Source organism: Macadamia integrifolia, unplaced genomic scaffold (genome assembly GCF_013358625.1).
Source record: "Macadamia integrifolia cultivar HAES 741 unplaced genomic scaffold, SCU_Mint_v3 scaffold704, whole genome shotgun sequence".
NCBI lineage: Eukaryota > Viridiplantae > Streptophyta > Magnoliopsida > Proteales > Proteaceae > Macadamia > Macadamia integrifolia.
In genome coordinates, this window is record NW_024870517.1 from 209006 (window position 1) to 221421 (window position 12416).

The 12416-nt window shown below is 40.5% G+C and overlaps 1 non-coding gene across 1 annotated transcript; it reads left to right on the top strand.

Annotated features, from left to right (window-relative positions):
• Positions 1-4791: 4791 nt before the first annotated feature.
• LOC122069763 lies at positions 4792-4898 on the top strand. Its single transcript, XR_006137529.1, has one exon. It is a non-coding gene; the product is annotated as a small nucleolar RNA R71 (small nucleolar RNA).
• Positions 4899-12416: the final 7518 nt, after the last annotated feature.

The following is a 12416-nucleotide window of genomic DNA, read 5'->3' on the forward strand; positions in this document are numbered from 1 at the left end:
AAACCTAGAGAAGAGAACTAGAAAAAAAGATAAAACTCTAAAACATAATTACGCCTAAGGAGAGAGAAAAAAAGAGCACAAAAAAAAATAATAAGTAGCTGTCCTCTCCCCTTGAAGTTATTTATTTATAGAGAAATAGGGAGAGAGACCAACGATTAGGGTTTGGGAGGCCTAGAATTGTGAGGTGGAGGAGAGAGAGTGTAGCCAATGATTTTCCTATATTTTTTTTATTTACTTCCTATTTTTTCTCTTATTTCCTTCTTTCTCTCTCTTCAATCTTTCACACAACCCTTGGACAATTTTCTCTACTTGCTTGAAGATTTGGACATCTTTGTTGATAATGTGGAGGAGAAAGACACGATTTGGACATGATTTATTTCTCTTTTTTTTCCTTTTTTCTCTTTCCTTTTTTTTTCTTTCCTTTTTTTCTCTCTTCTTGTGCAAAAAACCCCCTTGGCCGACCTCTATTCCTTGCTTGAATTGATTGTGATGAGTAGGAGAGAGAAAATCTTCTAAAAAAAATCCAAAAATAGCAACCAAGAGGTTCAAACTTAAGACTTCCTGGTGAGCAAGGGATTTTGCATACCACAACTCACCAACTACGCTAGGTAGTTGTTGTTACCAAAAATGAATCTTCAATTACTCAAGGGGGTGGTCCATCGATCCTTGTTGGCATTTGGAATATTCCTTATACAATTGGGACAACTGCAAATGGGTTGGTTCTACATCTCGATTCAGTTCTGATCCATTATTCTTCTTCTGGCCCGATTCTTTTTCTAGCCCAAAAATAATAATCACTTGTACACATGACCAAATGGATGTGTACTTTTAATTGAACATACCCATCTTGCTCAGAATTTATCCTCTTCACAATCATAAAAAGAAATAAGATCTCTTTACGTGTTAAATTGGAGATATGACGCCCGATAATCCTTAAGGCCTTTAAAATTCAAAATATGCAAAAAGAGAGTAAAACCCAAGGTAACCCCATTCTAAATATGTAAAATGCATGCTCTACTACCTAAGATTTCACACATAAATGTGCTCATTAGAATTCCTCCACACTTAGACTTTGCTAGTCCTCACCAAAACAAAAGGAAAAAGAATAAAAATAAAAAAACCTAACTCACTTTCGTTGGAATCACGATTGCACTTAGCATGTGCAACAAGCCTTTAAAGCCCTAGGTCACCCCTAGTGGATGATGTGTGTCTCGTGGGTGTTTGCAGTGAATATACACCCAAAATTCAGAAAAAAATGAAATCCCAACCTTGGCTAAAGGTAAGGGCCATACCGATCCAAAGCAAAGATAATTCCTCTTACACTTGATCTAGGGACCCCCACACTTGAATTTTTATTACCCCATATCAATTCTAGGCACAAAAATATTTCTTAATTCAAAACTCACCTTATGTCTTCCAAAACATCCTTATCTTAAGGCAAGACCACTTGTGAAGTAATAGGGAACCAAGGACTAAGGCGTTGGAGTGTTTTTTACCAAACAAGTTACCAATGCATTGATGATATTTACACATACTTTCCTGTTGTGTGGTTTTCTTTCTCATTTTTTATAATAAACTCTATCCGACTCCACTGTTGTTGGCCTGAATGATATGGTGGAGCAAACACCAGACACCCAAGTTACTATGTAGCTTAGCTTTTTGCATATGCCCACATAGACAGTGATGCTAGAGTTCTTTCAGAAGTGTCCTCCCTAGGAATTTTGATCAAGACACTATGCTTCCTGAGGCGCAATGCCCTGTCTAGTTCTAAGAAAATCAACTCTTACTTTTCATTTATACCGCTTTCCACACTTCATTTAAAATTGTGTATTTGTCAACATATGCCAAATTAAAAAGGTCTCAACTCTAAATCAAGAGTATAAGGAACCCACAAACTTACATATGGTCCAACACCGTAAAACAAGGGTTTCTTATTTTTCAAAAGAGAGTCCCATCTCAAGACACAGGCTTGTTTCTTTTTTCTCAATAGGGTTTTTATGTGTTCAAGATGGGTACCTTTATAAAGAATTCTTACATTCATATATCAAGCAACCAAATGGTATAATCATTAAGCAAAAGCTAAAGTAGGATTTCATCCTTTGCCAGCTCAAAAAAAAAAAAAAAAAAAAAAAAAAAAAACAAAAAAAAAAAAAAAGGAAAAAGCAAAAACAAAATGAAACATTGGTTTCCTTCCCCCACACTTAAGTCATGCAATGTCCTTAATGCATGGAAAGAATTAAAAGGAAAGACAATGCAAGGGGGTCATACATGGGTAAAAGTTAGTCATTTATGTAAAGAGGTTCATGGAGATCCATGACCTCTTCCAGAGCAGAAGATGACAACTCAATAAAGGGCTTCAACTTATGGGTGATCCCAAATTTCTTCATGGGGGCGTCAAATGATCTATTTTAAAAATGCTTGCCCCTATCAAAAATATAATAAATGATCCCATTATCCATCCACTTTAGAATTTTTTTTTTGAATGGCTCCCTTCATCACTAGGTTAGCTCTCCTCTGGGGTTCCGTTGAAGGTTTGGACCCCTTAATAAGGTGAATATGATGTTAAACAATAGAAGGGCTAAATCCTTTTATGTCATCCATGGTCCAATCTAGGGCTTCCTTGTTGTCTTTTAACTCTTTAAGTAATTCCTCTTCCTAGCTAGAAGTCAAATCTGAAGAAAATATTACTAGAAGAGTCTGGTCAGGCCCTAGGAAAGCATACCTCAAATCAAATGACAACTCCTTAAGATCTAGCTTAGGGGGCTCCACTATAGAAGGTTTGAGAATGGAATTGGAAGAGAGTCCTAAGGGCTCTATAGGTGGTTGGAGACTCCAAACCTCAGACATAATTCCGTCGTCAAAACCACCCAATTGTTCCATACACTCTTGAAATTCAGAATCAAATCAATATCAAGATATGTCTCAATGGAATCTGAAATTTCCTGGAGCATACGAATATCCTTCTCATAGGTATTTTGTTACTCACCCGACCTAAAGACATTAAAATCCATAAAAGTATTGCCAAAAGAAAGTTTCATAGTACCATTCCTATAATTAATTATGGCATTGTTGGTTGCAAGAACGGTCTACCAAGATTAATTGGGATCTGATCCTAAATGTTGGGAACTGGTTGGGTGTCTAAAACAATGAAATGAACAGGGAATAAAAATTCCCCAATTTTAAGTAATACATCCTCAACCATCCCTTTGGGAATCTTAACAAACCTATCTGCCAATTGAAGAGTAGTTCCAGTGGCTTTTAATTCTCCCAATCCTAGTTGCTTATACACATGGTAAGGAAAAAGATTCACACTTGCACCTAGGTCAAGTAAGGCATGCTCAATATAGGTGTTGCCTATAACACAAGCTATGGTAGGGCTCCCTGGATCCTTATACTTGGCTGCTATAGGCTGAGTAATTATGGAACTAATGTTGCCTGCCAGGAACACCTTTTTGGGCACATTAGTGATATGTTTGTGAGTATACAAATCTTTCAAGACCTTTGCATAGGAGGGAATCTGGGATATGGCATCCAAAAGAGGGATATTCACTTCTACCTTTTTGAAGACTTCTAAAATCTTGTCTATGGAAGCAGCTGTCATTTTGTTTACCAAGCGATTAGGAAAGGGGACAGGAGGAACATAAGGATTGTTAGGGATTTGTCCTTTTTTAGAAGAATCATGTTTGGTTTCCTCAACCAAATTATCTTTAATTTTAGAAGAATCTTTAGGTCCATCAGACGAATCTGGAACAAGAGGCACACTTGTGTCCTCAACTGAAGGAGAGATAATATGAGTAATGGATGGGGAAGATTTAGGAACACTCTGTTGGTCCTCTCTACCACTCCAAAGGGCATAAATAGCATTACATTGGTTGGAAGGCTCTTGTTGTGGACTCTTTTGAATTGAATTCAACTGATTTGGGACTGGTTGATGATTCATATTCACATTCCTGGGATTTGGTTTAGGCTGATGAGGCATCTTCCCTTTCTCCCTTTCATGTAAAACATTAGCAAAATTGAGAGATTTGCTTCTTCATGTTATGTTGGCTTGTCATGAAAGTACTCATGAGAAGTTCCATGGCTTTCTCTAAAGAAGGAATCCTAACCAAATCACCACCTCCTCTCATGAATCTTGGAGGTTGATTTATAGGAGGTGGTGGAATAGCAGATTGAGTGGGGATCCTAAAATTGTTCTGCTAATTTGGGAGCATGTTCCTTTGATTGGCTTGTTGGGGAAGAAACTACCCTTGACTCAAGGGTTGAAAATTAGGACCTACTTGATTATTGGCTTCATTCCAAGAGAAGTTAGGATGGTTCCTCCATCCTGGATTATAGGTCTGACTATAAGGGTTGTTTTGGGACATGTCATTCACATTTTCAGTACATACATTCAAACCATTCACACTAGAAATATTAGGGCACTCCTCCATCACATGTGTGGGAGATTGGCACCAACTACACATAGGCACAGAATGATTTATTTGGTTCAATTGGGCAGGTCCTTTGGCTACTATGGCTTCAAGTCTCTTGATAAGACTCCTAAGTTGAGCATCTTTGGTCACAACACCTTCTACAAGGTAACCCTTATTTTTCCTCTCAATTTCTTGAGTAGACTCTGATTCTCTGGTTTTCTCAACCAATTCAAGCAAAAAGTTCCAAGTGTCGTCTTCATCTGTAAACGATGTAAAACCTTTGGGGCACATAGACTCCAAAAACTACTTGGTCTAATAATCAATATTCTTATAATGATTTGACAACTAATAAATGATTTGACAAAGTTGCCATGTATCAATTCCATGGTGAGGGCATTCTTGAAGGAGGTCCTTAAATCTCTCCATTAATTTGGAGAATAACTCACTAGGTTTCTGCCTGAATTGAAGAATGTTACTCCTGAGTTTATTGGTTTTATGTAAAGGAAAGAATTTTTTCAGGATGACTAGAGTAAACCCATTCCATGTGGTAATGGAATTGGTAGGCAGACCATGGAGCCATTTCTTAGCTTGGTCTTTAAGAGCAAAAGTTATGAACTTTAATTTTACAGCATCATCAGTCAACTGTTGGACCTTACTCAGAACACAAACCTCCTCAAATTCCTTAAGGAATAGGTATGCATCCTCAAAGGACAATCCATGGAAGTGGGGGCAATATAGTGATGTACTGAGATTTGAGCACCTACCATATTGGTCTCGGGACCCTTTTCCCGTCCAACTCTAGTGTTCTTACCTTCATCCTGGGAGGATCCTTGATACTGAGCCTCCCTTAGGATTCTATTTTCCACACGTGTACCGATGGCTATCAAGGCGTCAAAAGTTTGTTGATGTTGATAGTAAAGGACATCATAATAAGGCTTTAAAAAATTTTCAATCAAAATTTCCACTTGTTTTGCTTCTGAAGGTCGGTCTGCCATCATAGTGGCCTTATCCCAAAATCTCATCAAGAAGGCAGTGAATCCTTCTCTAGGTTGTTGTCTCAGTGTCTTAAGCTCCCGACGTTTCATATCCACTTCGGTGTCGAATGAGTATTGTTTGGTGAAGACTTTCACCACTGTTGTCCAATTCTGGGTTTGGGAAGACTCTAATTGGGTGAGCCACCTTAGTGCTGGTCCTGATAAGATTAGCATGAATGCTTGCCCCATCTGGTTGTCCGCAAGTTGCTATGACTTAGCGATGCTGAGAAAGACTTTGAGATGAGCCTTAAGGTCCTCTGATCCGTCAAACCTATCATCTGCCACTTGAATTTCTTAGGAATCTTTTCCCCAGAAAAGAAACTCATTTCATCAGAATCCACTACTTGGTCTTCTGAGCCTTTTCCAACTTCTCTATTGCTCTCTGAGTTTCCTTTCCTTCTCTGTCTCTGGAGGCTCCATTCGGATATGTGTTGCAAACTCTTCTTCCTCATCTTCAATCACTACCCTGGGAGGAGGGACCATGGAATAGACCCCTCGTTGACCATTTGGATAGGAAGGTGAAACTCCTCTCTTATCAATTGGCCTGACTTGCTCTGGTTCTCCTGATTCAACTTGGGAAGAATTCCTACAATGACTCGTAGGTCCATTATCATCCAACTCTCCTGTAGCTTGTGCTGGTTCAACCCGAGGAGGGTTCTGGAGTGCATGCAATATCTGTGCTATCCCTCTCTTGACCTTGGCCATTTCTATCTATAAGGTCTCTACGAGGTGGACCCATGCTTCCCTGGGTGATTCAAGATCATGTGGATCCATGTGAACTGGATTGTAATCACTTGGCGGTAGAAAATCTCAAAGAGATGAAAGAGGTGATACTGGACTTAATCGAGTCAACCGGTTACCCTGACATGTCCAAATGGAAAACGGAGAATACTTGAGGTGTGGAATTGTGCCTAAACCAAAAAGTGGCTTATTTTAGGATTCTTGTATCCCTAACCCCTTTGTTCACACATTCACTAGATTAACAACTAATGATCCATCTAAAGTTAGTCCACTTGATGGTAGGGAGTGGATAGGGGTTGATGCCCCTAGTCCACTCAATGCCATAAGTGGGAGGTTCATACAAATGGCTTGACCAAAACATCCCTATTAATACATTCTCTTCCAATAAAGTCATGCTTTCCTTAATCCTATCCCACTAGGTGACCTTCCTCCTAGTTTCCTCAGGTCTTTTAGATAATTCGACATTTCACAGGACTTTGACAGAAATCAGCTCGGATCACGTATGCCAAATCATCCATATTTCAATTTTAAGGAGGAAGGACACATTTTTATCCAAAACCCACTTAGGAGAGAATTTTTTTATGGCTAGAATATATCATAGGAAAATTCCTTTTCAAGACCGCAAACAAATTCTACAGATCAACTTGTGGCGTTCCTAGCATTCTCCAACTATTTCCTACATAATACGAGCATGCGGTGGATGCAATAGGACCGACAAGGCTTCCTTGACAGGATCTATATATATATATATAAGGTACGTGATCCTTTTGATATACCAGTGGGTACAAGATCAAAGGGGTGACTTCTTTGCACATTACTCATGACTACATACGAGGTTAAGCAACTGGCCATAGGGTCGTGGAACTGTGAGTGATTGTGTGCAAAAGTGTAATGCGGGAATATCATTATTCGATCTTAGAACATCATAAAGTGTAATGCAAGCATGACAAGGAGTCCCTCGCCAAATGATTTCACTTCGAGCACAATGCATGATGCTGTTAGTGAGTACAAATACAAATTTGGGGTTAGCCAAACATGTTTTCAAACATATGTGGTAAAAAATGTTCTTGCATTTAATGGTAGCATCTAGTGTCAAAAGCTTGACATTTATCCCCGGTGGAGTCTCCACTGTGATGGTGGTGGCCGAAGAAGATGTTGGCATTCCTCCCTTTTGTGGGGGATGAAAAGGGCTTGCATCCATTCCGTCCTCTCTCCTCTCTTTCTCTTATGAGGGAGGGTTGTGTCGTGTGTGCTTACCCTGCGGGCCCCACACTGCCATATCGCCTTTCAGAGATACATGGAGGCCTATTTCGTAAGAGTGTAAGATTCATCATTCTAGACGAGGATTTGATGGTGGTCCAACATGGGGATCGGGATCATGCAAACAGGGTTTGGAGTCACCACCTAGGATTATGGGCCTGGGACCCGGGGGTGGGCCCAATTCCTAAAAAATAGATTTGAAATTTTGTCTAGTCTAGAGATTTAGGATAAGTGTCAGGTTGTAGAGTTGGGAAGGTGTTAGGCACCTAATTTACCCGGTCAACCGATATTCCTACTAGATGCTTTTGAACTAACATTTTCCACAATTATTCCTATTCTACATGTATGGCTAAGTTATCACACATATGTATATTGACTGAATTTAAATGATTATATACACTAAAACAAGGTCAATATAAAGTCTACATTATACTAATTTGGATAAGAAATTATACTTGTGCTTGACCCTTGTTTCGGGTCAAGAGGGGTGGGACCCCGATTAATGCCGGCATGAGCTATTTTTTGGATTCTTTTGGCTTGGGGGAAGATGGTCTTGACCTCTAATTTCCTTTCTTGAGAGATGTTGACTGTGGTGATATTTGGACAGGGTTCTGGCTAGGAACGGTTACTTTCGGGTCTTGGGTCGAGTTATCAATTCAACAGAGCTTAAGCTAAGGAAGGGGCTGCTTCCAAAGTTTTAGCTGGGGTCTTGATTCAGCAGAGCTTCCATTGGGAATAGGATATGGGAGGGCTAGGTTGATGTGGCACTCCAGCAGAGCTTCTGCTAGGGATAGGCTAATCCTAAGGATTGAGGAACTTCGAATGCCCGAAGAACACTTCGAAGATCCGAAGAACACTTTGGATCTTACGAAGATCTCCATGAAGGCTGGAAGAACCTCAAGGGGGGATGGGAGACTAAGGGAAATTTTTTTTGATGCAAAATCTCACTCAAAGAAGGCAAAGGATTAAGAAGTTTCAAAGGTCCGAAGAACACTTCGGATCTTATGGTGTGTTGGTGTGAAAAATCTCAAGGGGGCAAGGGGAGGAGAAAGGGCAGAGCTTCTCTCTCTAAGATGCTCACTTAGAGGCTTGGATCTTGTGGTGTGTTGGTGTGAAAAACCAAAGGGAGGGGGTATTTATAGGAATCTTGAACCAATGGGGAGAGAAAGGGAATTCCCTTGGCCAATGGTAGAAATTAGTGATTTTTTTACACCAATAGGATGAAAGTATGAAAATTTGGGCCAATGGGGCGTGAGATATTTTTTTGGACTAATAAGAAAAGTGAGTCTTTTTTTTGGGCCAATAAGGTGAGAATATTCTTTTTTGGGCCAATGGGAGGTTGTGGCGTAGGGTATGCTAGTGAGATAGTGTAAAATGTATAAGCGGGTGAAGAGAAAATCTCTTCACCTACCGGGTCAATGGAACTCAAATCCCAGCCATTGACGGCGGCACACACGGCTAGGCAGGGGTGCACGGGGCATGCATGGGTGTGTGTGGGAGGCGGGCAGTGGGGGCATAATGGCTGGTAAGGTGCACACGGGCTGGCGTGCTGCTGCACACAGGCTGGCCTAAGGCCGTGCGTGGGTTGGTCTGTGGCTACATGTGGGCTGGCCTGTGGCTGCGCATGGGCTGGCCTGCGACTGCGCATAGGCTGGGCTGTTGTTGTGCGCGGGCTGGTGTGCACAATATGCACGTGAAAAATATAATTTTCTAGGGAAGATTGCAGGAGATCCAACGGTCTGATTTTGACGTACCATATATCTTCAGAATTGTATTTTCGAGTACTATCCATCTGTATGGTCATCTTGAATAGATTCCTTCATATATAAAAAGTCAAAATTGGGCCCTCTTTTCTCCCACATGGGGTTTTCAGGGTTTTTAGGTAGGGGATGTTTCTGGGTTTCCTTAGTCAATCATTATCTCTTTTGATCGGAAGTAAGAAGTCATGTCATATGCATTTCTTCATAGTCAGAGGGGGTGACAAAATTAGGTGTCTATAGGTATTTCTACGCAACATGATTCCTATTGCGGAATCTTGATTAGTCACACATACATAGGTAACAAGTATGTTAAGGTCAACATGCATAGTGGGTATACGTATATAATGAGTATTTTAGGGTTAGAGCATACATAAGTGGGGTCCACATGGTATTGAAATCCGATTACAAGCGTATTAGGAAAAGAATCCCTGATTAAAGAAGCAAATATAATAATATAAAATTATAATAACAATAATAAAATTCATTCAAAAAATGTTCACCGAAACCAGGGAGCTTTCACTGGAAATATCAGTCATATTTCTGGTGACCAAAACAGAGAGCAATCTTGGAAATTTTTGTTCACCAGAAACACTCATCGGATTTAGGTCTAGTGTTTCCAGTGGCATATTTTTGGTGGACCCAAACATGATATATATATGCTCGGGATTGGGGTTTCTCTCATAAAACCCTATTCTAACTTGTGGAGAAGGAGAGGTAATGGCCAAGGAAGGTTTTCCAGCCCTTTCCCCACTTTCCACTTGCGATTTCGAGACCGATTAGCGTCGCCTATGCATCCAAGTGAGTTCTTCTTCTTCTTCTTCAACCTAGGTTTTGAGATTTTCTCTTTGTTTTTGTCATTCTCCCTAACTTAGGTTTTGTTTTCCTCAAGTCTTAGGAATTTTGTGCCGCAACCGTGTCTAGTCACCGTGTTCATCCCCACCGTGGTGCGATATAACCAGTTATTCCCAAGGAAGAACAATGTGATCACTGATTGTTCCGCTCTATGGAGGAGAAAGATCATTGGGAGAAATTTGAGTATAGGAATGTTGATCCTGGGAAGTATGTGAGGACAAGGGACTTCCGTTGGTTTCACCTCTGCTAACACTTCGAAGCCATTGGGTGGTACCGTATCCTAAAACCGAATGTGAAGTACTAGCTAAGGCTCGTGAAGCTCTTCTATTGCAATTTGTGATGTGAGAATCGCGGCACTAAGGAGATGAGGATCACCTCAAGGGTGGAGGGAGTCGATATCTCTTTTGGAATGTTTGAGTTGGTTAACATTCTAATGATCTCCAATGAGGAAGAGTTAGCCTACTGCCCACCTAGAACTCCATCCTATGAGTTCCAAAACTTTGATATCCAGGCAGAGATGGACAACATGCTCACAAAGGAAGCCTCTAGGTGGCACTTGACTATTAATTATCGGGCAACACCGAAGGTCATATGCAGAGCCATTCAACAGAATGTCCTCCCTACCAGTGGTCACTTCAATGAGGTATCCATTCTACAGGCCTATGTCACTTACTATGTCTATATAGGGCTGAAGGTTCACCTCCCTTACCTATTGATGTGGACCATGGTTAAAAGGGCTGAGGAAGGGGCACGTAGGGCTGGAAACCTTTGCTATGATCGGATTCTGACTGAGGTCTTCCTACGGTTTTGTGTGAACTTAGAGGGTGAGGAGAGCTTGGGAACCAATGTCTTGGATTTCAACCAAGATTCTCTGAAAAAGATGACTCTAAACATGGAGGAGGTCACTGAAGATGAGGCCAAGGAGGATCAACCAATGGATATAGAGAACCAGCCAGGAGGTGGTCATGGGGGTGGTCACGAGAGTGATGGAGGTGCAATCCCTCCATATGTGTCTCCTACTGGGGTGGTTCCACCACCTAACTCTCAGGCTATGGGGACATCTATGGCTTCCTCTTCTCGTGGCACTAGGGGTGCAAGGCCCTATGGACTCAATGATGTGATGCCCCGTCTAGAGACCACCACCAACATACTGAGGATAGACACTCGTCTGGAGAGTGTGGATAGGAGCTACTACCTACTGGATAACTAGGTGGCCTCCTTTAAGGCATAGATGCAGGCAATGATCTTTCACCTTGCCATTCCAATGCCAGAGCTAGGAGCATAGGGTTAGAACTGAGCTCAAGGCCATGGGCAGAACTAGCAATAGTGGTTTAGGTTGCCACTGTACCCATAGGATTTCTCTTTCCATGTTTTATTTACAATTTCATGTTCTAGTTGTTAGTTGAAGTTTATTTTCTATCATTTCCTTTTGTTATTGGAATTCCTAGATTTAGGCTAGTTAGGATTTCCAGCATTCTGTCATTTATTTTTGAGAAAAATTGGTGTAAGCTTATGTACTCAGTTCTCTTTATATATAATAAAAGGGCTTTGAAACCTATACTTGTCTCCTAATTGTAAAATTTTTATTATTTGTTGTCTTTAAGATTTTTATTTAAATCCTAATTCCCCAAGTCATGGTTTGGTTAAGATTGTGAGTTAAGGCAGAGCATCGCGCTCTGATACCAAGCTGTCACACTCCAATTCCAGTAAATCCAACTTACTATTAGGAATACCTATGGTGTAAGTAAGACGCATACCCGTCTTACAAACCTACCAGGATCTCTAATAGCAGTACCTTAACATACACACTCTCACAACACAAACCAACCAAATAGTAATGGAATCAGAGTATAATAGCAGAATCATAACTTTAAGATGGGAAAACATCTAGTGATATCATAGAAGTAACTAAATTATTCTATTACAATTATCCATGACTTATAAATAAAAAGTCCAAAGTAAACCATCCACAATTCTATATTAGAATAACAAAAAGTATGCTGCACATTTCATGGTGCTGTGTAAACACTGTAATCTCAGGCACAATCCTTATCATTCTTCTTGGCCTCTGGCATCCACTAGTCACCTATACTATAATCAGGCCCCACTGAGGTCGAGTCACCACCAAGTGGCACTACTATACCTGCATCATTATCTAAAAAGGGGTATATACGTGGGGTGAGCTTCCAACTTGCTCAGTAAGGGGTGGGGTTCATACACAATAAGCATTCACATATATAACATTCCATGATGACATGAATACAGAAATTAAACACATAGTCCATGATGCGATTGATGCAATCCATTTGATTACTAATCCACCTAAGAATACAACTAAGTCTGGTAAATGCTACTAT